This window comes from Cyanistes caeruleus, chromosome 3 (genome assembly GCF_971803275.1).
Source record: "Cyanistes caeruleus chromosome 3, bCyaCae1.hap1.1, whole genome shotgun sequence".
Taxonomy (NCBI): domain Eukaryota; kingdom Metazoa; phylum Chordata; class Aves; order Passeriformes; family Paridae; genus Cyanistes; species Cyanistes caeruleus.
The window spans coordinates 65,053,725-65,076,805 of record NC_141703.1 but is presented as its reverse complement, the minus strand read 5'-3'; the positions used below and the strand labels follow the sequence as shown (position 1 = coordinate 65,076,805).

Below are 23,081 nucleotides of genomic sequence, written 5' to 3'. Positions count from 1 at the left end.
CTGAAAGTAAATAAGAAGTGCTATTTCTCCAAGGATGAGTGATTTTTCTGTAGAAGTTTGTGCTTGAAAGGCATTGAATTAAATCCTTACCAAGGAATAGATTTTAGTAACATGATTAAGACAAAAAGATTGGGGTTTCTTCCTGTTTACCTGGATTCTTTTGCTGTACTTATCCTGTCTGAGAATTAGCTGGTATTATATGTTGATACTCAGCTTTGTTTGCTTACAGTGGCTTTTGAAAAACTTCTCTTGAGCCCTTCTTTGGTGCTCAGAGGATAATTTTTGGTCACGGGAAATTCCAAAGGCAAGAAATGAATGTGAGGGAATCAACTGAGCAGAGCAACCATAGCTTATTTAGTTTCCCCTCCCTACATTGGGGAAGAAATACTGTAGGTTACATTGCATCAGCCAAATCTAAGTTCAAGACCTCATCCAGAGTGTTGAAACTCCTTGGCAAAGTTAAGTAACATCTGCAAATACTTGGGTGGATGTTATGTATGGCTGCAATACAGTCAGCACACACTGCAAATTGTGTTCAAAATTATAATTTTGTAAATATTTCATCTGGACATAGTGCATCTGTAAAGAAGAAATTTGTAATGCTTGTGAAAATTTGCTGGGATATATAGTTACATACGTACATATATATTCTTATTGCATATATGTGTTTGTGTGTGTGTGTATAAACTGCTTTTTTTAAAATTTTATCTTATTTTCAAAACATCATCTCAGATCTCAGGCATGGTCTTACTACACTCAGTAAGAATTACACCAAGTGAAAAATAAAGGCATAGCAAAACAATTAAGAAAAGCACCATCCGGTTTTACTTTTAATACCACATGGTTCTAAAGCTAAGTTTACTAAAGGAATTATCACAATTAAATCGTATCCATAGTAAGTTTAGTTAGCCATTACATATTTATTTTAAAGCCATATGTAAAAAATACAAAGAAACAAAGCAGAACTCACCACAAAAATCTTTGATTTACAGAGCTACCTTCCACAGTGTTTAAAGGTTGGTTCTCCTAATAGCCCACAAAACCATTAAATTAAGACAACTCTTAACTTCTAATTTTCTTCATTAGATACAAAGTCAAAAACTGGTTTTTTTGGAAAGTGTGTGCATATTACTGTTACTTCTAGTAACATATAGAAGTACATAGAATACTAGAAGCAATACTTCAGTATTGCTCTAAAGGGTGCAGTGCTTTGCTATACAAAGAGAAGTCCTTGTGCTAGGAATTTTACAAGTGGTTGAGCTCTCTTCACGCTGACAGGTCAGATCTATAAAGCAATTAGTCATGCACGTATAGTTTTGAATGTTTGATTTCCCTTACTGAGTTTTCAGCAGACCAGGTGTATCTACACCTCATCAGATCCAACCCTGAGTACTTGATGACACGGGTACTTGTGAGAGGTGAGATCAGGAAGCCACAGTTTTGGGTGGGAAATGGGACATTATTTATGTAGTTCCAAGAAATGATTGGAACCTGGAATTGTTCACCCTTGAGAAATTGTGATATTTCAGTATTAGTATTTCCAGACAACTAAGGAAAGCAAGACAGCACCTGTCAAAATGATTTATGAAACAGGAATTTTTCAAAAGCTTTTTGACACTTCACTTGAAAAGTTTGGCTTAAAACAATTTTCTAAATTGTACATATTATTGGAGATTATTTTAACATTGAATGTTATCTGCTTGAATTAGTATGCTGTCCTAAGAGACCTAGAATTTATGTGTCTTATCTTTTCAGAGTCCTCCTTGACAAGATCCTTGGATAGAAAACATTTTCATAATATGCTGCAGTCATGTTTTTTTTTCATCTGATATTCAGGAGGATCGCAGTAAGTCATGCAAGATGTATTATGAATATATGACTCTTGCCTTGGGATGTGATCCACCAACACATCTTCTTAGAATTTATATCTGGTATAAATAAATGTTACATTGTTCCAAAAGTAGAAGGAAAAAAAAAAACCAAAAGAAAAAGGGAATTAAAAATTAAAAAAAAAGATATTAGTCGGTACTACTCCTAAAACATTTGCCATTTTATATCTTTTTCCCCCACATCATGTGGATGGAAAATAATCTGATTTTCTAATCAGTCTGGCTGAGGGGTTTTACTCATGAAAATTCTGTGCAAAACCTGAGAGTGCTGAGTAGCAAACTGAATTGTGAAATTAAGAGAGTTTTCTAGTTTTAGTATATGTATTGCAAAAGATACACTCCTTAATACTGCTTTCAAGTGTGGGATTATATCCCACCTGAAGGAGGCCCATTACATGCATGATATGGAAAGAAAATGAGGGAATACTAGTGAGAGAGAGAGAGATTATTGAAGGAATAGAATGCATGCACTGGACCATTGAAAGGAATATATACTGCTGTTTACATTTGCAAAGAATGTTCCCCCTAATTTTTTTTTAAAAAATCCCTCTGCAAGGTGATAACATTTATCACTTTGTAAAGTGTTGTCTTATTTTTATATAGCCAGCACTGATTACAGCTAAGTATGCATGACTGACTATTAGAAAATACTTGTATATTTATATATATGCACAAAATTGCATTGATTGCTAAAACAGATCTAGTTTTACCCTCTTCTACTAATTTCTTTTCAAAATCCAAGTATAATCATTCCCAAACTACAACTGGTTGGGACTTATACAATAATGTAGATTTTTAATAAAAATCACTTAGAACCAAAATATGTTGTATGAATATACCAGATTTGGTGAGACTGTCAACAGAAGAGGTCTTCAGCTGTCCATTAGATTTTCTACTTAATATGATACTCTCTAGGAGTGGAGCTTTCGGGAGCAAAAAAGTCTTTGAAGACAGAAAAAGAAATTTCCATTTCAATTTGGACTTGGTTGATCTACCTATATGTGACATAGCATAGAAACCTCTGGTTTCTTAGGGAAACAAGACTTATACAGGCTCCTCTTTCTCCTTTTTTTTCCTATCCTTATCTAACAACTTTTGAGCCCACAGCCAAAGGAGTAGAGCTATCAGAGATATTTAGTTCTGCCAAGAGAGCCTTTACTAATTACCCCAGCTGCAGAAGTGAGTTTTGTGTGTGCTAGACACCTGGGAATGTACATTCATTTTCAAAACACAGCTTCCTAGGAAACCAGGGCTCTCAAAGGTACTGGTCATTTGTAAAAATATTACTATTTAGCTTGGATGACTAGAATCAACAGGATAAACTGTTATGCCCAGGGAGATTTCTTTGTTGCTTTGAGTTGTTTATTTATTTAATTTTATTTTTTTTCAAGAAATATATGCACATCACCACACAAATCTGCAAAGAAGCATGCTCTGAGGGACCATACCCTACCATGAGGTAAAATCAGCCCAAGGAGGCCAGTAGGCCAGTAAGAAAGTGTCTCTGCCTGCCTTTGAAGCAAAAACATGCTGGGGCCTGGGAACTCTCCAAACAGGAGAGTTTCCTCCTCTCTGTGAATAGATAGTATTGGCAATGTCATCCACAGAAATAGATCCTCAATGTTTGCAGATATCTCACCTCTAGGACACAAACTGGGCTAATGGCACCCAGTCCAAATGTTACCCTTCACCCCCATAGGTTTAATTTCCACATGCATTTGGCTGATGTGAACTCACAGCAATTAAATTATTTGTGTGTCCCCAGCTTGGCCTCCTTTTGGAACTCCAGGGTGTCAGAAGCTGAGTGAACCCACCATGAGGCTGGGAGACATGAAAGCACCACAGTCAAGAGTCATCTGGTTCTTCACTGGCTGTGCACTCAGCCAAAGGCAGCAAACAGAGGAGGGAGGGCTGAAGCTGCCATTTGACTGCACGGGAAAGCACCATATGAAGAAAGGTGTGCAGCCATCCTCGGTTCAAATAAATTAGCCAGAAACTGTGCTCTGCTGCACCTCACACAGGGTGACCATGTGGTGACTCACAAAGTCCACTGTGTAGGTCCACAGGAGGTGGAAAACATCCCACACACCATACATTCATCTTACACAGTGAAACAGCATCACAGTAATTAACCTTTTAACTAATCACCCAAACTGGCCTGCCTTCAATGGGACTTATTTTCCTCCTGCCACACAGCTGTTGGCCTTCACAGAATGAGTTTAGTTTGTGTGAAAGAGGGGTTTAATCCATGCAGGCTCCAACTCCCCTGACCTGTGTCTTTCCTGACCAGCAAGCTGCAGGCTGTGAAGGGGGCTAATAGCTGGCACTGCTTGTTTGAAGCTAGGGCTTATGTCTAACACTTTGACTGCAACACTGGTTGAAGGGCTGACATCCACTGGTGAGTGCTTATGGCTTGATGAGGATTGGCATGTTGGCTGGACTTTGATAATTCATCTTTTTATCTCACAACTGTGAGACAAAGTGAGAAAAATATATATATATTTTTTATTGAAATTTAAGTGTTTCATCTCATGCTTGCCACAGAGACTTCCAGGTACAAAAAAACTGCTCAAGACAAGTTGTGCTTGTTTGACTGTCCCACCTTTAGTTTCCTTTGGATAGTAAGCACAAAATCCCATACTACTTACTAATGGCTACCTTAAATTGCTCACCATTTTAAGTTCTCAGCTTCAAGATGAAGGCTCCTTGGACAGTGCTGAAGATATATTTAGACTGAAATATATCTAGAAGTTAGGTGCTCTTGTGGATCTATTATTTAGTTTAAGAATTCATTCTCTTATTTGTCTGTCATGATCCAGAAAAATAGTATAGTAAAATAATTTAGTCTCCTTCACAATTTGAGAAATTGATTACTGTCACAATAAATGAAATCCTACTTTCTGGTAGCTAAGGACTTAAAATATTTTATGATTGCTGACTGCTTCTACATATGAAGAAGAGAGTGTGAAGAAGAAGGTGAATTTGTTAAATTCAAAATAATACAAACATCAATTTGTAAGCCTTGTGTTAAGCAAGGCAGCAAATATGTTTCCTCACAGTCCCCTGATATACAAATTATATTGATTTTGATGCAGTATTCAGCATCCACAGCTTCTGTCCCAATAATGCAGATGACTACTGATTTCCACAAAACCTCAAATATCAGTCTTTTAAATAAAGGACTTCCCATAGAGTAATAATGAATCTGCATCTCTTATTATCTAAATTAAAGCAATGATTTACTGAATACTTTTTTTTGGCTCAGAATGGCTTAAAGGTGAGAAAATGAGGATAATTTAAGTCTAAAAAAACCCAACCTCTCTCTAAATGCAAGGTGACCTCATGCAAAGCACTCTGCCACATCCTTCCTTTGCTCATGAATCTATCACCACAGAAGACGTAGCTTCTCATCATACCTGTACAAGTATGGCAGTGGGGAGAAGCAGTTTTTCAGCAGTTCTGGATGAGGCAAAACTGATGCCTGAAATAATAACTTTTAACCTTTAGAGAGCCAATGTATGTACAAAGCTGCTTATTCTGTGCAGTATTTGAAAGAGGTACTGTGTAGTAGATGACCTCTTGTATTCTGTACTAGTTCTCAGATATGCCTACAATTTAGCCCCATCAGAATTGCTGTCCTAGTAAGTGAGAGACCACCATGGCATGAATTGCAGAAATTGTAAAATCTGCTCATTAAAGAAAATTAACTTAATCTCTGGGATGTGTGAAAATGTGGAAAAAACCCAAACAGCTAATGCTATAGCTATTTTTTCCTTTCCAAACTGCAGTTGTGGGTACATTATAACCTCAAAGAACTATTTCCATGCTTCTTCTGAAGTGACCAACCAGTTTTGCCTATCTTTATTAGCTATTTTTCTTAGCAAATTGCACCCACTTATTTTTCCAGATTGAGTAACAGCCATTTAAGTTTTATGTTTACTCTTTTTTCTTTCTAACATTCTTGTGTCTACAGAAGATGGCTAGATCAGATACCATAGAGCAGCTGTTTTCATCAGGGATTTCTTTTCTTTGTCAGCAGAGCTTAAATCTTTTTTCCAGTGAAGCTGTAGATAGTGGCATATCAAATTTCTCCTTCTGGAGAATTGTCTTGATAACTTTGCCTTTCCATAAAAAAATCCATGGACTTGTGGTGCTTTATTGACCACAGACTGAAAGCTGCTGTTTCAGAAATGCTGCCTTAATGTGCAAGGTCACTCAATGACTCACAGACAGAGCTCTCAGAGGAATTGTCTCCTTTCTCAAGCTGCTGATGATCCGTGTCCCTTTTCTTGGAGGCATTCATGAAGCTGCCACTTGTTACTCTTTTTGCACACCACCTGGAAGAAAAGAAATCCCCGTGAATTGGATGTGAGGATCTGTTTGTCTGGACATTCATTTCCTTAGGTCTGAAATTAAGCTTGTTAGATGTGTGTAGACAGGAGTGAGTCTGGGAATATGCTGCAATGACTGAAGAGCATTTTCTACTCTGGTGTTTAGCTTGGCCAAAGGCCGGCTGAACGCTGCCAGTCCCATGAGTCGGTTCCTACAATCGCTCATCCCTAAATATTCCTGCTGCTGTTATAAGATAATTCCAGATTTCCAGCTGCAGACCTGGCATGCTGATTGCTTGGCTCATACTAACTGTAACAGGCCAGATTTTCCTTTCTGAGGAAGAGTTTAACAAAGGATGGCATTTTTTCTGGCAAAACAGAGAGAGCTCTAAGTCTGAAATGTAAAATCTTTTTAATGGAATTAATAGGCACCTGTGTATTTCAGTTATCTGGTCAGCCAGTCAGAGGGTGCTCCTGGATTTAGCACAGGAAGTGATCTCAGACAAAACACACCTCTATCATTTCCTGGCTTTTTTGCATTCCCAGCTAGAAATATGCTTAAATAAAATGAGGTGAGGAGGCGAGGCAGGTGAGAAGCATCCATGATCAGGAATGCTGCTAAGCTCCAGCTGCACTAATGACTCATGTTCATCCCTCTTAAAGACTAAATTAGGCTCTACAAAAAGGTAGGACCTGCTCATTAAAGCACAAGCTGCTACATCTCATCTTAAAAAGAGAATATAAATATTTATAAGATAAAATCACTTATTTCAGTGTTAAGTTATGAATACAGTAGGTTAGCTTTTGACCAACGTCTTTGGTAATTATATACATTAATAAGCAGTAGGCTTTCTCCATCACCAAATGAAGCATTTAATTATTTTGATTTTATTCTGTGCTCACAATAAATTCAATTGTTTAACAGCCGTTTCTGCACAGTTTTGTCGTTTTCAGCTTTCAGATCATCACTAGTTACAATAGAAATATACAGCTTATATGATGGCTTTACAGTTCTAACATCATATTTCCTCTGGAGACTAATGCCCTCAGATTGTTTGTGATGCTTGAAGCTCTTGTATTGCAAATATGTTTGGAAGAAAAAAATATTAGTAAAGGAAAAAGTATTGCTGCAATGAAGTGATGAAAGGAGGCCCCAAATATACCCACAGCAGTCATCTATTACTTAGGCCTCTGATGCCCAAAAGCAGACACCTCTTATTTTCCTAATAAGACCAAGAATGGGACACTGAGTGCTACATAAAATGCTGCTGCAAGAAGGAATCCTGAGGTGCTTACAGCATAAAAAAGACAGATTCCACAATTCAAACACAGATCTCTGTGTTTTAAAACTTACAAAGTTATTATCCCACAGTGTTTATTACATGATGCAATGCTGTGTTATCTGTGTGCTTATAGGGCACAATGCAGTCCTAGGCAGAAAACAGTGTTTATCCCAGAAACAGCAGAGTTGATAATTTGATCTACTTCTCAGATATCTGAAGTTTCCCTCTCTGACCTATTTTGGCTAAAATATGTATGTGTATGCCATGCAGCACATGCCAAGTGGCTGAGACATCTCGATCTCTGTTTCCTACTGCACACTGATGATTTGTGCTAGTTTATTTAGATCTGACTTGTCCCAAGCAAGATAGACGTGCAATGTGAGGATAAACCAGCTTCAAAGAGGGAACAATGAGTTCAAGGCATCACACCACATATGCACGTCATAAAATGAATTTTCAGCATGCAAAATTAATCTGGGGCTCCACTGCAAGTGTGCAGGTTACGAGCATAGTCTGTAGAAATATGGAAAGTAGACCAAATCCATCCTACATGTGGAAATCACAGCCTATGAGTTGTAGACACTGTTTTAGGACATTTATTGACTTTTTGACTTGGACTTTTGGCTGCTGAATTGGATAAAATAATAAGCAGAGAATCCTGACTTTTTCTAGTCCCAAATTACACTTTCATTCTGTCTTTGTGTCAAAAAATAGATCATTTGAAGATAAACCTATTGTCTATCTACCTTTCACACACGTAACTGCCTTAGGATCAACTTCACAACACCGAGCCTGACAGAGTTCAAGAGACATTTGGACAACACTGTCAGGCACACGGTGTGACTCTTGGGGATGGTTCTGTGCAGGGCCAGTGCTGGACTCGGTGATCCTTGTGGATCCCTTCCAACTCAGCTTATTTTGTGATTCCTTAAGGAGAGAATGTAGTTGCAATCTTACCTTATTAGGCAGTGTGATGTTTTGCACAGCTGGCTGACTTTCCTGGCTCTGTTAGGGGACGAAAAGAACCTAATAGTTCATTTTGTTCCAGCCCTTAGCCCTTTGCTTATCTTTTAGCACAAGTTTCATGTTCTTTTTATCTGTCTTATGGCTATCCAACTACAGGAAGGAGAATTAGTAGTTTGTTTCCCACACTTGGGATTTTTACTCCACGAACTACCCATGGAGCTTTACCATCTCTCCCATGTATTCTCACACTTTAATTATAAACCTGTGAATCTATGAACCTGAATACTTCCAGCTCATGTGATCTCTTCAAGTCCTGGGAAAATGTACGGCCAAATTGCTCTCTCAATTCACTCCCTCTGTATTGCATAGCCATTAACAACAGGGCTGAAGGCCTGTCAGTGCTAGATGGCAATCCCATAAATTCCAGTCCTCTGACCTGGCATTTTTCATTGTCCTACTTGGCCTTTTGCTGTCCTCTGGCTGGTTAAATAGCTGTGGTAGCTTGCAACCATCTGCCAGCCCAGCAGCCAACCAACAGTTTGCTCTTGCACTTGGATAGGGGAGAGGATTGGAAAGACAGGAGCTGTAAAGCTTGTGAATTGAGATGAAGACAGGAAAATAAATTGCCAGTTACTGTCAGGGGCAAGAGAGACTCAGCTTGGGGAAATCAACTTGATTTATTGCCAGTTAATAGAAATATTTAGTTGCTGATTTGAGTATGGGAAACAAATAACAAAAGACACTAACTTTAGAGCACTTAGGCAAAACACACTCCTCCTTTCCCAGGCTCAGCTTCCCTTCAGACACCACTCCTCCCTGCCTTGTTATCACCACAGGTTGCATTCAGTAGTGCCTTCAGCCAGACAAAAGGCAATGCAGGATGCAAGCTGTGGTCTGCATGTGGAGGTTTCTGTTTGAGACTCCTTCCTTCTATCTCATTTCCTCTGGGACTCTTATGGGCTGCCATCCTTCAGGGATGTCCATTCTGAGCATCTCATCATCCTGCTGCCTCTATTCTGATTCTGTTCTCCTCTCCCTGTTTACTTCTTTTCATCTTCCCTCACCCTCTCTTTCTCATATTTTGCCCATTTTTAAATGTGTTTTTCCTGGGGCACAACAAGCTTGTCTGTGGGCTCTGTTTTGTCCTGTGGTGGGTCTCTTAGGGCTGCCTATGTAGAGCAGAGGGCATCCCCTGGTCTCTTCTCACAGGGGCAACCCTGCAGACCCTCCTCTACCAAAACCTTAACACTGACCCCCAGTACACAAGGTGCCTTCTAGACACCCAGATAACTCTAAAAGCATTCAAGGTTTTTCATGTGAAAGTGTGGAAGGAATATTCTGACAGAGAGGGTTTTAGTTTTAGAGCATGAGGAATGTGCCCTGGTTTAACACCTTCATGCCCAAATGTGGTGCTGGAAAGGGATCAAGGATCTTCAGCATCTTGTGATCAGTCTGGTCATCAGCCTGTCCAGTGGAAGGGGAGACAGTTCTCTTGTTTTCCACTGCACCTCCATGAAGGCTTTATCCTCTGAGACATCCTAGAAACCAGCATGGTCTCTGCAACTCTCAAAGTATCCCATGGTATGTATTTGTTAATTTTCACAGAGGAAAATGATACATGGGTATGTGTAAAATACAGATAAATACACAGTTTCATATAAAGATGACATTTAGCGTGAGGGCTGAAACATTGAGTATGAGGTCAGTGTGCCATGATGACCCAGGGTATAGTCACAAACTGGGACACTGGGAAGAGATGTAAGATGAAGCTATTGTACCTTTTGCATTACTTTTCATATTTAGTGGTTAGACAACCATTTTAGAATAAATATTCAATCCAAATTAAACTCAGTAACAACACAACCTCATTTTAAAGATGTAGTGAATTTCTGACACTTGGAGTAAACATTACAGAATTCAAACACAGACTTGATGTCTCCATTTAAAGGGCTGGTCCTCCAAACCCATTTGTTTTTAATCATCCCACACTGAAATCTACAATTAATAGCAGAGATGCTGTTTTTTTAAATACTTTGTTTAATAGGCAGTATTGCTTTTATTCTCTGGAACCTTGTGCACAGATATTTTAAGTACACTGTGTAATATATAGTTTGCCAGTTTTCTGTCAAGGACAGATGATTTGTTAATGACAAGTTATTTTTTGAAATAAAATAAATTGCTGCTGTTGTGTCAAACAGTAAAAGTGTCTAGGTTTTGTTTGCCTGAGAATGAAGTTTTAACAACCTATTTGATTTCTACACTCACTGAAATCCAGTCTACACATTCATGTCAATTTTTTGCATTATTCTATTTTCAGTACCAAATATTTATTTTCTTCCTAAGATAAATTCTAGCCTCACCCTTTCCATCTGGACAACTAGCAGAAGTGTCAGCTACATGTGCAATGGTATGAGAAGGGAGTGTCTCTACTTCAGCACATGTAAATCATCACTGGCCAGAAGGTGGCTGAAGGTGCTTTACAATCTCTTAGTCAAAGTCTGCAGTTAAAGAAAGTCTTATCTCAGTTTCTAATGAGGCTTTTAGTTCTATAAAGAACTGGGATGGATCCTCATGTATTTACTTTTCATGTCTCTGATTGAATGTAAAAGCACCCTCAAGAAACATTGTTACAACCTTCTCTAAATTTCATAAAATACGTTCACGAACCAAGATTCTGGAACCACAGAGTCTGAATTCAATTCAGCCTGGAAGACATGTTAATATATTAAAAAAACTCATAGTTTTGGTATGGTTTTGCAAAACTTAGGTTTAAATGACAAATGAAGACAGATATTTATTTTACTCATTATTTGTTACCACCAACTATAGACATTTTGTTAGGGTCAGTGGGAAGCAGAAAAGTAAAAACCTCAATGAGGCTTATGTACTTCAGTGTAGTGAGTGACTGACATGTCCACGGGAATTTAGACTAGGCAGAGTTGAAAATAATCAGAAATTACAAAAATACTTCTCCATAGGGACAGGTAGCTTGAATTACCCCTGTATAATTTGAAGCTGATGAACAATCAGCTGGTCTTTATTTCACAAAAGGCAGAAATACACTTTCCTATTTCAAGTTTTTATGCTCTCTACTCTTTCATCATTGCACGGTTCATGTTGCAGGGTTGAGAGTTTACGGTTAGGTTTACCACTGCAATGGGCTGGGTAAACCCATTGTCATGGGATCCTGACAAAACTACTCATGTGCAAGCTAGGCAATGATCTCCACAGAAAGCCAAGAACACCCAGCTGGGATCTGAATGGGTTTACTCAGGGATAACAGGGTACTGGTGTTAGGGTTATGGATAGGAGGGGCAATTTCCTACCTGCAAAGGTAAATCCAGTAATAGAGCTTATAATTTTAGCCCTTCATTTCTATTTATCTTTAATAATCATCTTTGTCTAGATTTATATAGACATATATTTATATAGATTTTTAAGAGGTGTTGCAAAAAGACTTACTGAAGGTATAGGTTTGCTTTTGCTAGTATCTTCTATTTCTGATTTTTTTTTAACTCCACCCACTGTCTTGTTACAAACCTCTTTGTTTTGTTAGGAAGAAAGGGTTTAATTCAGAGAGTGCATTGTGAGTAGTTCATCTATGCTTAATACAGGATCACTAGTATTTCATTTGTGAGCATGGAAACCATATAATTGAGGAAAGTTAAAGTACAAACACAGACAATTGTGTCACACAAACATTTTAACTGCAGGAAAGTACTTTAACAGGACACAGATTCTACATGCTGTTAAAGCAAATCCAGCAGCTTTAGAATCAGTAGAAAATGGCATCATTAACAAGCACATTTCTGGCAGAATAGTTCAGTTAAGCAGTTGATTAAATGCAGTATTCATGGGATAATATTCCTTTACTGGTAAATTGAGCAACTCATCATAAATTGCAGGACTGTAAAACAACTTATGATCTTATGAATGCTTTATTTGTCCTCAGCTTTATGTGTCATAAGAAGAAAAAAGCATTTTCAGACAATGATGATAATTCATCTACTTGTCTCAGCTCTATTCAGATCAGTGTAGAGATGTCATTTATTTACTAAAAGCTTACAAATTGTTGCTTGGAAAAAAAGTCTGTGTGATGTGGTTACTGATGGTTGCCGAGTCCTCATCACCTTTTAAAGGCCTAAAACTAGCTGAGAGTGCTCACAGCCTTAAGCAGATGTGTTAAGAGAAATTTAACTGCTGATGAAAGAGGATTAGCCCAAACCTGTTTGTTTTTGAAACAGGCCATGAGGTTGGGAAGATGTTTATGGCAGGGATAAAGCACGTTGATCAGAATCCATCTAAGAGGCTATTAATATATTTTTCATATATAGGATAAATCTATAAGTAAGAAGAGTGAAATTAAGAGGTAATGCCAAGACTAGAACAAAAGAACTTACTAAAAGCAGGTATTACAAATGAGGAACAGAGGAAGGAATAATTAGGGACAATGTAATGTACCTACTAAAGGTATCAGATTTTTAGCACATGTTCTGTTACAGAAAGCAAAACAGAGTGTTTCAAACTAAATAGCACATGAAAGAAAATTATGTCATTATGCTGTCATTCAAGAAGAAAGTACTTCAGAAAAGTCTCCTATAAAAAAGAGAAGATGTCCCTCAGAAGTGCAATAAAACTAAGTGTATAGCATTTTGTAAGAGACCAAAAAACTAACTTTTCAAGAAGAAAAAAAGCAGGAAAGTGAAATGAACAAAAAAAAAAATAAAAAATGAAACACTAAGCCACAGCTGGCAATGACAGCTATAAAAAGAGATTAAATAGTGGAGGTGAGAGAAGAAGGAATCTTTCTAGGCATTATATCTTTATCTGAAAGGCTGGACAAGCCATATTTTAGGACACAAACAGGAGGTTAAATAATCAAAATTTGAAATGTTGAATTTCTACATCTCCTATGAAGGAAGGATTAAAGTCTCTCTAAGCAGTGCTTACCACAAGAAAAGAATACTGAAGACAGCAAAATTACAAATATGACTTTTTATAGCTTCTGTGAAGAGATGTGTATTGAAGTGCCAAGCACCTCTAATACGATGGGCCTGAATGCCACTTTCCCCCCCACCACACCATATGATAGGGCTTAATTGCATAATGTGATATGATTTCATCATGGAAATACAGGGGGAAGCATTTGCCTTTCTCAAGTGGTTGTCACTCCTGGTCTGTAATGCCATAACACACAAGGTAATGGACATCAACTTTTTCCCAGAGCAACATGTCCTATATGTAGTGCTCCTACTTCTACTTTGCACATACTTATTTTATTCCCTGCTTTAGCTCCACAAAACAATACAGACCTGATTACAAAGTTTCTGCAGAAAGTAAGTTTAAGAGAGCTTTTTGTTTTGCAGTCTACAAAAATGGCTAGTTTCTGCATTAACATTGGGAGTCTTAATATCTAATTTTAATGTTGGTGTCTTTTGCTTTATTGTAGTGATCTTTTATCATGACTAAATTTTTAGTTTCAGGAAAATCTAAGAGTTCATATGAATAGTATCTGAGGTAAAATTGAAAAAATTAATTCAGGATCTTTTTCTCTCAGATGAGTGTTTGGAACTCCATTTCCAATACGCTAAATAGCTGAAGGATATATTTAATTCTGAACATATTTTAGAAATAATTTTATTTGAATTTATTTTGCTAGCAAAGTAAACAAAAGCAGCCCTTCATCTGCATGACATGCCTCAGGGATTTATCGTAGCAGAAAGCTTTTAATGGAACTCCATCTGGAGAAGATTATATAGAAAAAAATGCTCACCAAGAAGCCGAGCAGAGTTCTGCTGGACCTTTGCTGTCCCTGTTCCCTGAATGCTCCCTTGCCTGCCTGGGCATGTACATCCTCTGACAGACACCCCAGACACCCACGTGTGATTCTCTGAGGTTGCAGCAGATTCCCTGCTGGACAAGAATCATCAGGACACACCCAGTAATTTTCAATGCATAACCCTTCAGACAGTATATGTCACTAACTGTCTTCCCACCTAAATAAGCTGTTCTGTCCTTTGCTCAGGATTTTCTTTTTCTACTCAGTGCTGCTTGTACAATGGGACAGACCACAGCAAAGCACATCTCCCTGCTTCATTGATCTCATTTTGGGAGGGGCTCAGATTAAATGATAAAAATCAGATAAATGAAAAAAAAACAAACCATGGATGACCATGTGAATTTTTCTGTACATTTTGAATTATCCTTTGATTTATTTTTAAAAAGCACTAAATTACTAGACAATGAAATGGCCTAAAAAGAGGAAGTTTCTTTTCTATATGACTGCTGCACAATTCTAGTTATGAATTTCATAGTAAGCACACATCCTGTCTTTGTTCTCAGATTCAGCCTTGAAATGTAGACCTATTTCATATTCTCTCTAGTTACACTTTCTCTGTTATTTTTGGGGACATTATGTTGTTGCTTGAAGCCATCATTCAGGTTCTCTAGCCACCTTTGTAAGATGAGGAGTGATTGTTCCACAGCTAATCACCACAGTGAGAAATAAACCTATGAAGTCACTCAATCTACTGCTCTAGCTTCTTTTCAGAACTATAGGAAAATATGTGGGGAGGTGTTGGTCTTTCTCTGGAGACCAGGAAGAGAATACAAGAAAATGGAATTAAACTGTGTTGGGGGAAGTTCAGATTAAATATAAGGAAAAGGTTCTTCACTGAGAAGGGGGTCAGTCACTGAACAGCCTCCCCAGGCAAGTAGCCATGGTACTAACCCTGTCAGAGTTCAGGGAGTATCTGGATGATGCACTTAGCCACCTGGTTTTGTTCTAGGTAGCCCTGTGAGTAGCAAAGAACTGGACTTAAAAATTCCTATTGGTGGGTCCCTTCCAACTTGGGATAGTCTATCATTTGAGCCATAGAGTCTTGGCTAACAGATGAAATATAGAAGTCAGCATGTCCAATGGGAAAAAAAAAAGACAAAACAAATTATATAGTTCCTTCTCAAGTACTGTGCAAAACAGGGGTTTGAGAAAAGTTCAGTGCTGGTTAGCCACAAAGCAAACACCAGCTTTTGAGAAGCATACAGAAATGGCTTGTATGAATTTATATGCTTGATTTATGTAAAAGTCAACAGCTACTGGAAATATTAATCATAAGTAAATTTCCTTGGTCACTCCAGCTGGCCTTTCTTCTGGACATGAAGTAACTTCAGGCATCAGGACCAGAAGAATCTCATGTTCCTGCCAGCTGGGCAGTGACTTTTGGACTGGCTTCTTGGGTTGATGTGCCCACACTCTGACTAAACTGCACTTCAGGATTTTCATTCTGGTTTGTTCTGTATTGTTATAATTTCAAGACAAAGACACAAGAGATGTCTTTTGTCTATGGCCCTGAAAGCCACACAGGTAGATTGTGGCAGAGGGAAGAAAACCACTCTTACTCATGCCTGAAACACTGAATCACCTTAGAGAAGTGGTTTGTTTCTGTGCTAACATTTAGCAAGACCTCTTTGGAGAAAAAGCAGGATAAACTTGCTGATTTGTTGTGGAGTGATCCTGTTCTTCTTGAGAAAATAAGTAAAACTTTATCATGGAGAGGAGAAAATTATTGGTGAGTCATTTCATTCTCTGCTTGACAGCCTTTGATGACAGTGCAGGACAGGATTGAAAACAACTGGATATGATACAACATTCCCTGAGCTTGTCCTAACAAATTAGGTCCAAACCCTAAAAGAGTAACCAAGTTACTATATTTGTTTGGTGCCACATTGGACCATAAGGATGCTGTTGAAAAGCTGTTGATCTTTTTGAATGGTTTCTTTGTTGTGGCATGGCATGGGCAATATTTCCCTATCATAAAGTGCTTTTCTTGAAATATTTTCTTCTTCTTCTTCTTCTTCTTCTTCTTCTCCTTCTTCTCCTTCTTCTCCTTCTTCTCCTTCTCCTTCTTCTCCTTCTCCTTCTTCTCCTTCTCCTTCTCCTTCTTCTCCTTCTCCTTCTCCTTCTCCTTCTCCTTCTCCTTCTCCTTCTCCTTCTCCTTCTCCTTCTCCTTCTCCTTCTCCTTCTCCTTCTCCTTCTCCTTCTCCTTCTCCTTCTCCTTCTCCTTCTCCTTCTCCTTCTCCTTCTCCTTCTCCTTCTCCTTCTCCTTCTCCTTCTCCTTCTCCTTCTCCTTCTCCTTCTCCTTCTCCCTCTCCCTCTCCCTCTCCCTCTCCCTCTCCCTCTCCCTCTCCCTCTCCTTCTCTTCTTCATGAGAATGTCTCTTCACTTTCTGAGAAAGAAATAGGATCAATCAAAAACTTCACATCTGAAAAGGGCAAAAATAAATGTGAGGAAGTGGTCATTTTTCTCATCCAAAACCTAACATTAGAAGAGAAGTTGTTCTATTTTCAAGTTGTAAAGGCACATTTCTGTATAATTCTAGTCATAATGGAAGTGGAATCTTGATTAGTTAAGCAGAAACATACACATATACACATCCATGGAGATTGGTGGTTATTTTGCTTATTAGAGATAATCTCCTTAAATTTCCCTCTTCTTCAAATTCTGGTCTTTCTCTTTTTTCCCTTGTGTAAAGCATTTTATTCCTGCCAGAAAGAAATCTGACTATGTCCAAATTTATATGAGTCAGAGCCTGGAAAATAGACCGGTAGTTTTCCTGTGTCTCTTGAACAGTGTCCATGTGTTACAAAGTGTTTAATAGGGTACTGTAGTTTGTTTAATTTCACTTTTGTTCCAGTAAAAAAAACACCACAAACACCCATTTTATGCATATATAGAAGTTTAGTTTTCCATTAGCCCAAAGCAACACAGTTTTTTCCTTGAAAATTCTAAAAGTAATTCCTATATTCTACTGACAAACAATGGTATCTTCCCTTTGGCAAATCATGCTATAGAGATTGCCAGTATTTTGTGTAGCACAGAAAATAAACATGTTGACATACAAAACCAACTTTTTGTTTGCCTTATTTGATTTATTTATTTTTTTAAACAGAGTAAAATGATGCTGATATGTGATCTTGGTAAATTAAATTGATAATACAGATTAAGGTCTTCTTCTAGTAATTTTATCCCATATATTGTGGCTTTTTAAGATATTTATTAAATGTCTTAAAACATGCCTTTTGATGAAAACATCAAGTCTTTTTTAAGGGAAAAATGAATAGTACATCATTTACTTTACATCCTTTCCTTTTTACATGGCCACAAGCAGTATATAAATTTTATATATTCCACAGGAAACTTTTAATTGTGCTTAGATGGACCTACTTCTATTACTTACAATGCCAACTTTCATTTCTAATTAAGCTCTCATATCAATCTGTGAGTTTTGATTTATATTAATTTATGCTGTAGTTCAGAGACAGCATTTAAAGAAAGAAGACTTCTTTCCAAATTTCTTCAATGAATAATTAGACAATGCTGTCCCTCCAAAGTTAATTAATATGTTCATGACAGCTTTGACCTCTTGTCTGCTGAAACCTGAAAACACATAAAATGTCATAGCCAAGTAGTTAGGTCCATGTGGATCATCACCCTTAAAACTGAAAGGAGTTTATTGAAGTAAAAGCTACAACATCAAGGAAAGGGCAACACTTTGTGACTCCTAGTATAGAATATTGGTTCAGAAAATTGTGGAACAGCATCAATGGCTCAAATAAAACTGTTAAGTGCCATATCACTTCAAAGAGCCACTGACAAATTGTTTAAAAAGGGATGAAAGAAGGAGCTGAACAAATAAAATTTTATTTTTCTCTAATGCAAGATTTTGAATAATTAACATCAAAGTGAGGTGAATGACATTAATTTTTCCTGAAGAAGAAGAAGTGTACCTGATTACACCTCTGATTTTCTTTGACAGCTTTATTTTTACTACCATAGAAATAAAGTAGAAAATCAGACTGGAAAGGATTGCAAAAGATGATTAAATCTAGTCACTCCTGTAACCTTAGACAGAGGAAAAAATATCCCTTCATATATGTATTTAGTTTTATATTGAGACTAGCTAGTTTTCTTGTCCCTTATGCTAGAAAGATATTGCTGTACCTGTTCATTAGGAAACCTTTTACTCACTTCTTCCACAAAAGATATGTGGGTATTTAAATGCAGCTTGCAAGCTCCTAATCTCCAGCTAGAATAGGTGTCCGGTTCATCCCCATGTGATGGTGTGTTAATGTTGTTGCCCAGTAGCTCCAACACTGCCTGTCCATTTTGATGTTTATTCCCCAGTGAGTCTGCAGGAGGAGCCTTTTTTCATTTATCTAAGCAAAGCAGGCCAAGCTCATTTAATCTCCTTGCATAAAACAGGAAAGAAACAAGGTATGATTGATCATCACAAAGTTCTTCTCTCCTCCTGTTCTGATTTGAATTAATCCTGCCTGAAAATTGTCTGATGACTGGTCTGAAAGTACAGCTTGGTCTACTACAGCAAGGATGTTTCCTTCCTCTGTTAGAGGTCACAGAATCTCATGCAGATCCCAGTCAGATTCAAAGAATATCAGGAAAACAATATCACAGAGAAGAAAAATCTTTCTGGACACAATTAGCAGTCACAGTTCTGACTGCTTCATTTTGAAGTGGGTCATTATCCTCACAAATATATACATCTCTTTTGCATAGTGTGAAATTGTATGCAATTTCTTCCTATGTAACTTTAAAATATCCCCCTGCACTGTATTGTTTCAGTGTCCTCTCTTTCATAGAGGGAAGAAAACGAATATAAGATTTTTTCAAACTGGAGCATCTGTGAAATGTAGTCACACCATTGGCATCTACAATTTTCATATCCTAGTGAAGAGCCAGTCTTAAACTTCCAATACTAAAGGTCAAGTATGAAAACCTCAAATCAATGGATAGACTACTATGTGAGAAAAAGCAGATAATGAAATTTGGAAAGAAATCAGAAATTTTTCAAGTTCATAGTGTTGTTTTTCCCTTCCTCTTCTTCCCCCTGCCTGAAAACCAACTAATACAGCAAAATATTTCAGTGGGAAAATTGTTATCTGTTATACTGCTGGAAATGTGGAGGGCCAGTGCTGTCATAGCTTCATTTGCTTAAGTCCTCCTAGAGCCACACACTAACAACTGACAGAAAAAGACTGTTTCTGAAGGAGCTTGGATGCCCTCCCAAAACCTAGATTTGACAATATAATTTTTATTCCATCTCCGACATTGCTCAGAAAAAACAGGTGACTTCTACAAATACTTAGAGTGTGACTGAGAGATGAAATTATCCCCAGCATAACATTCAGCTTTTCTTTGAGGTATGTTTATAGACTTCACATGCTCAGACACAGAAGATATTTTCCAACATTCATGTCTGATCAAGTCAGAGTTGTTCATCTACTGAATTATTTTCACTTGATTTACTTTCATTTGGATGTGCCAAATAGTCTCCACCCAGATAGAAATCTTGGTGTCACAAAAAATTGAAATTCAAAGGCATGTGAGGAAGAAATGTTTTATGCACAATTGCCATTTAAAAAAACATACCTAGTGATTATTTTGGTGAAATCATGAGCATCTGCCTTATGCTTAAAAACTCTTATCTGTGCTTAGAAAATCTAGCAATTCCTAGGCACAAGGACAAACAGAAGAATCATTTTATTAGTGAATAATATTGCAAAGCATAAAGAAAAGTAATGGACAGAAGCAAATATTAATTTATTTATTTCTTGAAATTATATTAATTACATTGATTCTTAAAACACCCTTAAACTCCATTATTTGTATCCAAAGAAGTGTCTTAACCAGAATGACAGTTTTACTAAAAAATATACTGTTTATACTCCAAACAAAATTTTAACAGCTGGTGCTCCAGCATACTGAGTTTGTAATACAGGCAACCAGACTCATAGTTTCATCCACTACTTTCCTCACAGTCTACTTTTTTCATTATTTTTTTTCTTCTCCTTCATTGGGTTTTAATTCTCTTCGGGAATTGGATAACAGATGTAGACTGTGGAGAAGCCAATAACATGTGTTTGTTGCTTTCCTATGCATAATCCCTTGGTGTTTTTTGGCTGATCAAAAGTGATGGAAAACATGGTAGGAGAATTTTAAGACATGCAGAAGAATCATAAAGGTCAACAACAGCAAACTTGTTTCCTTTGAAGTCTCCAGAAAAGAGAATGTGAACAGTGTCATTCACCAACCTCAAGCTGGAATCAAAAACATTCAACAGGTGCTCAGCATATTGAAGGACTGCAGGTCAGTTATTTATCCCCCTTCTGTAAACAAAAATGTTTAAAGTTGGCAGACTTCATTAATCTGGATAGTGAATGAGCAATAAAATTCAGCATTGAGGTCTCAGCTCTACTTTTAATGATCAGAATGATATAAAACAGCTAGTGAATTTGGCTTACATTATTGGGTGAAAAGTGTGTTTATTTCTTATATGGTGTCAACAGCTATTGGTACACTTTAGCTCTCTTGCATTAATAGCTTCTGCCTTTAGAGAAAAGGGGGAGCAGCAAAATTTCAGAGTCTAGATTTGTTGTTCCCCTTTTGATGTATTTCATCCCCTTTTCTCCTTGCAAGAAGCATCAGAGTAGTTGAGCTGTCAAACAGTGATGATAAGTGCTGTGAGGTTCCCAGACAGATATTTCCAGTTTCCAGATTTTGGATTATTCTGCTGAAGTTGTTCCCTTCAAGGAAAAAGCACCTAACTGAGACTATTCTACACCTCACCCTTTGAAGACTGGTTTTTAAGGTTTTGAGCAATAGATTCAGTTACCTGTAGAAAGTAAGCGTTGGAAGGGGATTTAAATTGTTCTCCCATTTGCTCCACACTGTGCCACATGTATCCAGGGTGCCGGATTAGCCCTTCTAGCCCTTAGTTATTTCTGACAGATGCCTGGGAAATGCCCAGACACTTGCATAATTTGCTGTTGTTCGTTCATTCATTCATTCATTCATTCATTCATCATTCTTTCTCTAATTGCTAGAGCACTTCTACTAATGTTCATTCCAAATTTCTTTGCTTTATTTTTTTTCTTGTCTTTCGTATTTTTAGATATATTTCTTTATTTTAAGCCTCAGTTTTCTCCCTCTTCTGATTTTTTTAAAATTTAATTTATCCTCACTGCTTTTTCAGATCTTATCTCAAAGGCTATATTTTCTAGATTGCTGATGATTTGTGTCAGTTGTTATAAGAGATTTTCTCCTCCAAGGAAGGAAATGTACACCACTTGAGACCTAAGCATCACTGACTCAAATGGAAAGGCTTCATGTTTTAAACATGTGAAGCATTTGCCCGTTCAGGCTCATGAGGAGTTGTCTATAATTGTGCAACTGATTATCCTGTCCACTGCAGGACTTCACTTTTGCTTGTTTGGAGTTAAACATCAGCTTTTTCACAACACATATTTCACTTGACAAGGTAATTCTGAATTCTGTCTCTCAGAGTGCTTGAATATGTGAAGATGTGATTCCAATGTGTATGAAGGCTTTGGTGTGACCCATTTGCAATTTTCCATAACCTGAATGTAGTCTACAGCAAAGATGGAGAGAGAGTTTTTACAAAGGCATGCAGTGACAGGACAAGGGGGAATGAGTTCAGACTGAAAGAGGGTAGATTTGGATTAGATATTAGGAAGATATTCTTAACTGTGAGGGTAGCAAGGCCCTGGAACAGGTTGCCCAAAAATGTGAATCCCTGGCAGTGTTCAAGGCCAGGTTGGATGGGGCTCTGAGCAACCTGGTCTCGTGAAAGTGACCCTGCCCATGTCAGGGGGTTTGAAACTGGGTGATTTTTAATGTCCCTTCCAAACCAAAGCATTCTATGATAATCCACAAATGTACAGTGTGTGTACCCCAGCTGAATACCCCAGCAACGTTAATGAAAATATTAGTACTAACAAAGTTTGGAACAGACATATTCTTCCCTTACCTGTTTTTGGGGATGTCAGCTAAGATGGTTGTCCCCTTTTGCATATTACCTATCCACAAAGTTTGTTAAATTTTTCTAAGTAAATATTAAGTTATTCTTGACAGGTTGACCTTGGTGGCAATATAATTCCTTGTTCTCTTTTGCCGTTTCTCTAAAATTTGGTGTTAAAGCAGCTGTTCTCTTAGTCCTTTATTCCTTCATTTCTCACTTTTAAAAGAAGATTCATTATCCTATTTGGGTTCAAAGATAAATTCTAGCAACTTGGGGTCTGTGTGATGCATTTTTTAAAGTCTGCTTTTATGAACTACACTGGGGCCAGCCAGCTCCTAACTTTCGTAAATATGCCCTGACATTTCTTCTCCCTGGTTTGGTTACCTGTTTTCCAGTGCTGCTAAAGGTGTTTGCTGCCAGACAGGTCCCTACACAGTGACTTGGTGAGGACTCCCAGGTGAAGGCATAAAACACTTGACCAGTCTCAGCATCACCTGGTACTCCTACTGAGCAGCACCCTGACTCTTTTCAGCTCTTTTACTGCCTAGGGTATTAGTACCTTTTGTGTCCTTAGTTGATTACATCCCTTTTCTTGCCTTTTTCTGACCAAGTCCCAGTTATTACATTGCACCCATATTCTGGGTGGCACCAGCCACGCATCCTCTCAGAACTTTCACCATTTCCTCTTTCCTTCTTACCTTGAGGTGAGTTATGCGAATGAAGATGAATTTCTACATACCAGGAGATTGCACAGATGTTTCAAATTCACTGTCTTGG

The 23,081-nt window shown here is 37.7% G+C and overlaps 2 long non-coding RNA genes across 2 annotated transcripts; one reads left to right on the top strand and one right to left on the bottom strand.

Annotated features, from left to right (window-relative positions):
* Positions 1–999: 999 nt before the first annotated feature.
* On the bottom strand, positions 1,000–6,783 carry LOC147654202 (uncharacterized). The gene is made up of 2 exons (XR_015284690.1): positions 6,653–6,783; positions 1,000–6,226 (listed from the first exon to the last, which is right to left on the bottom strand). It is a non-coding gene; the product is annotated as an uncharacterized LOC147654202 (long non-coding RNA).
* LOC147654203 (uncharacterized) lies at positions 1,756–5,078 on the top strand. The gene is made up of 2 exons (XR_015284689.1): positions 1,756–1,846; positions 3,655–5,078. It is a non-coding gene; the product is annotated as an uncharacterized LOC147654203 (long non-coding RNA).
* Positions 6,784–23,081: the final 16,298 nt, after the last annotated feature.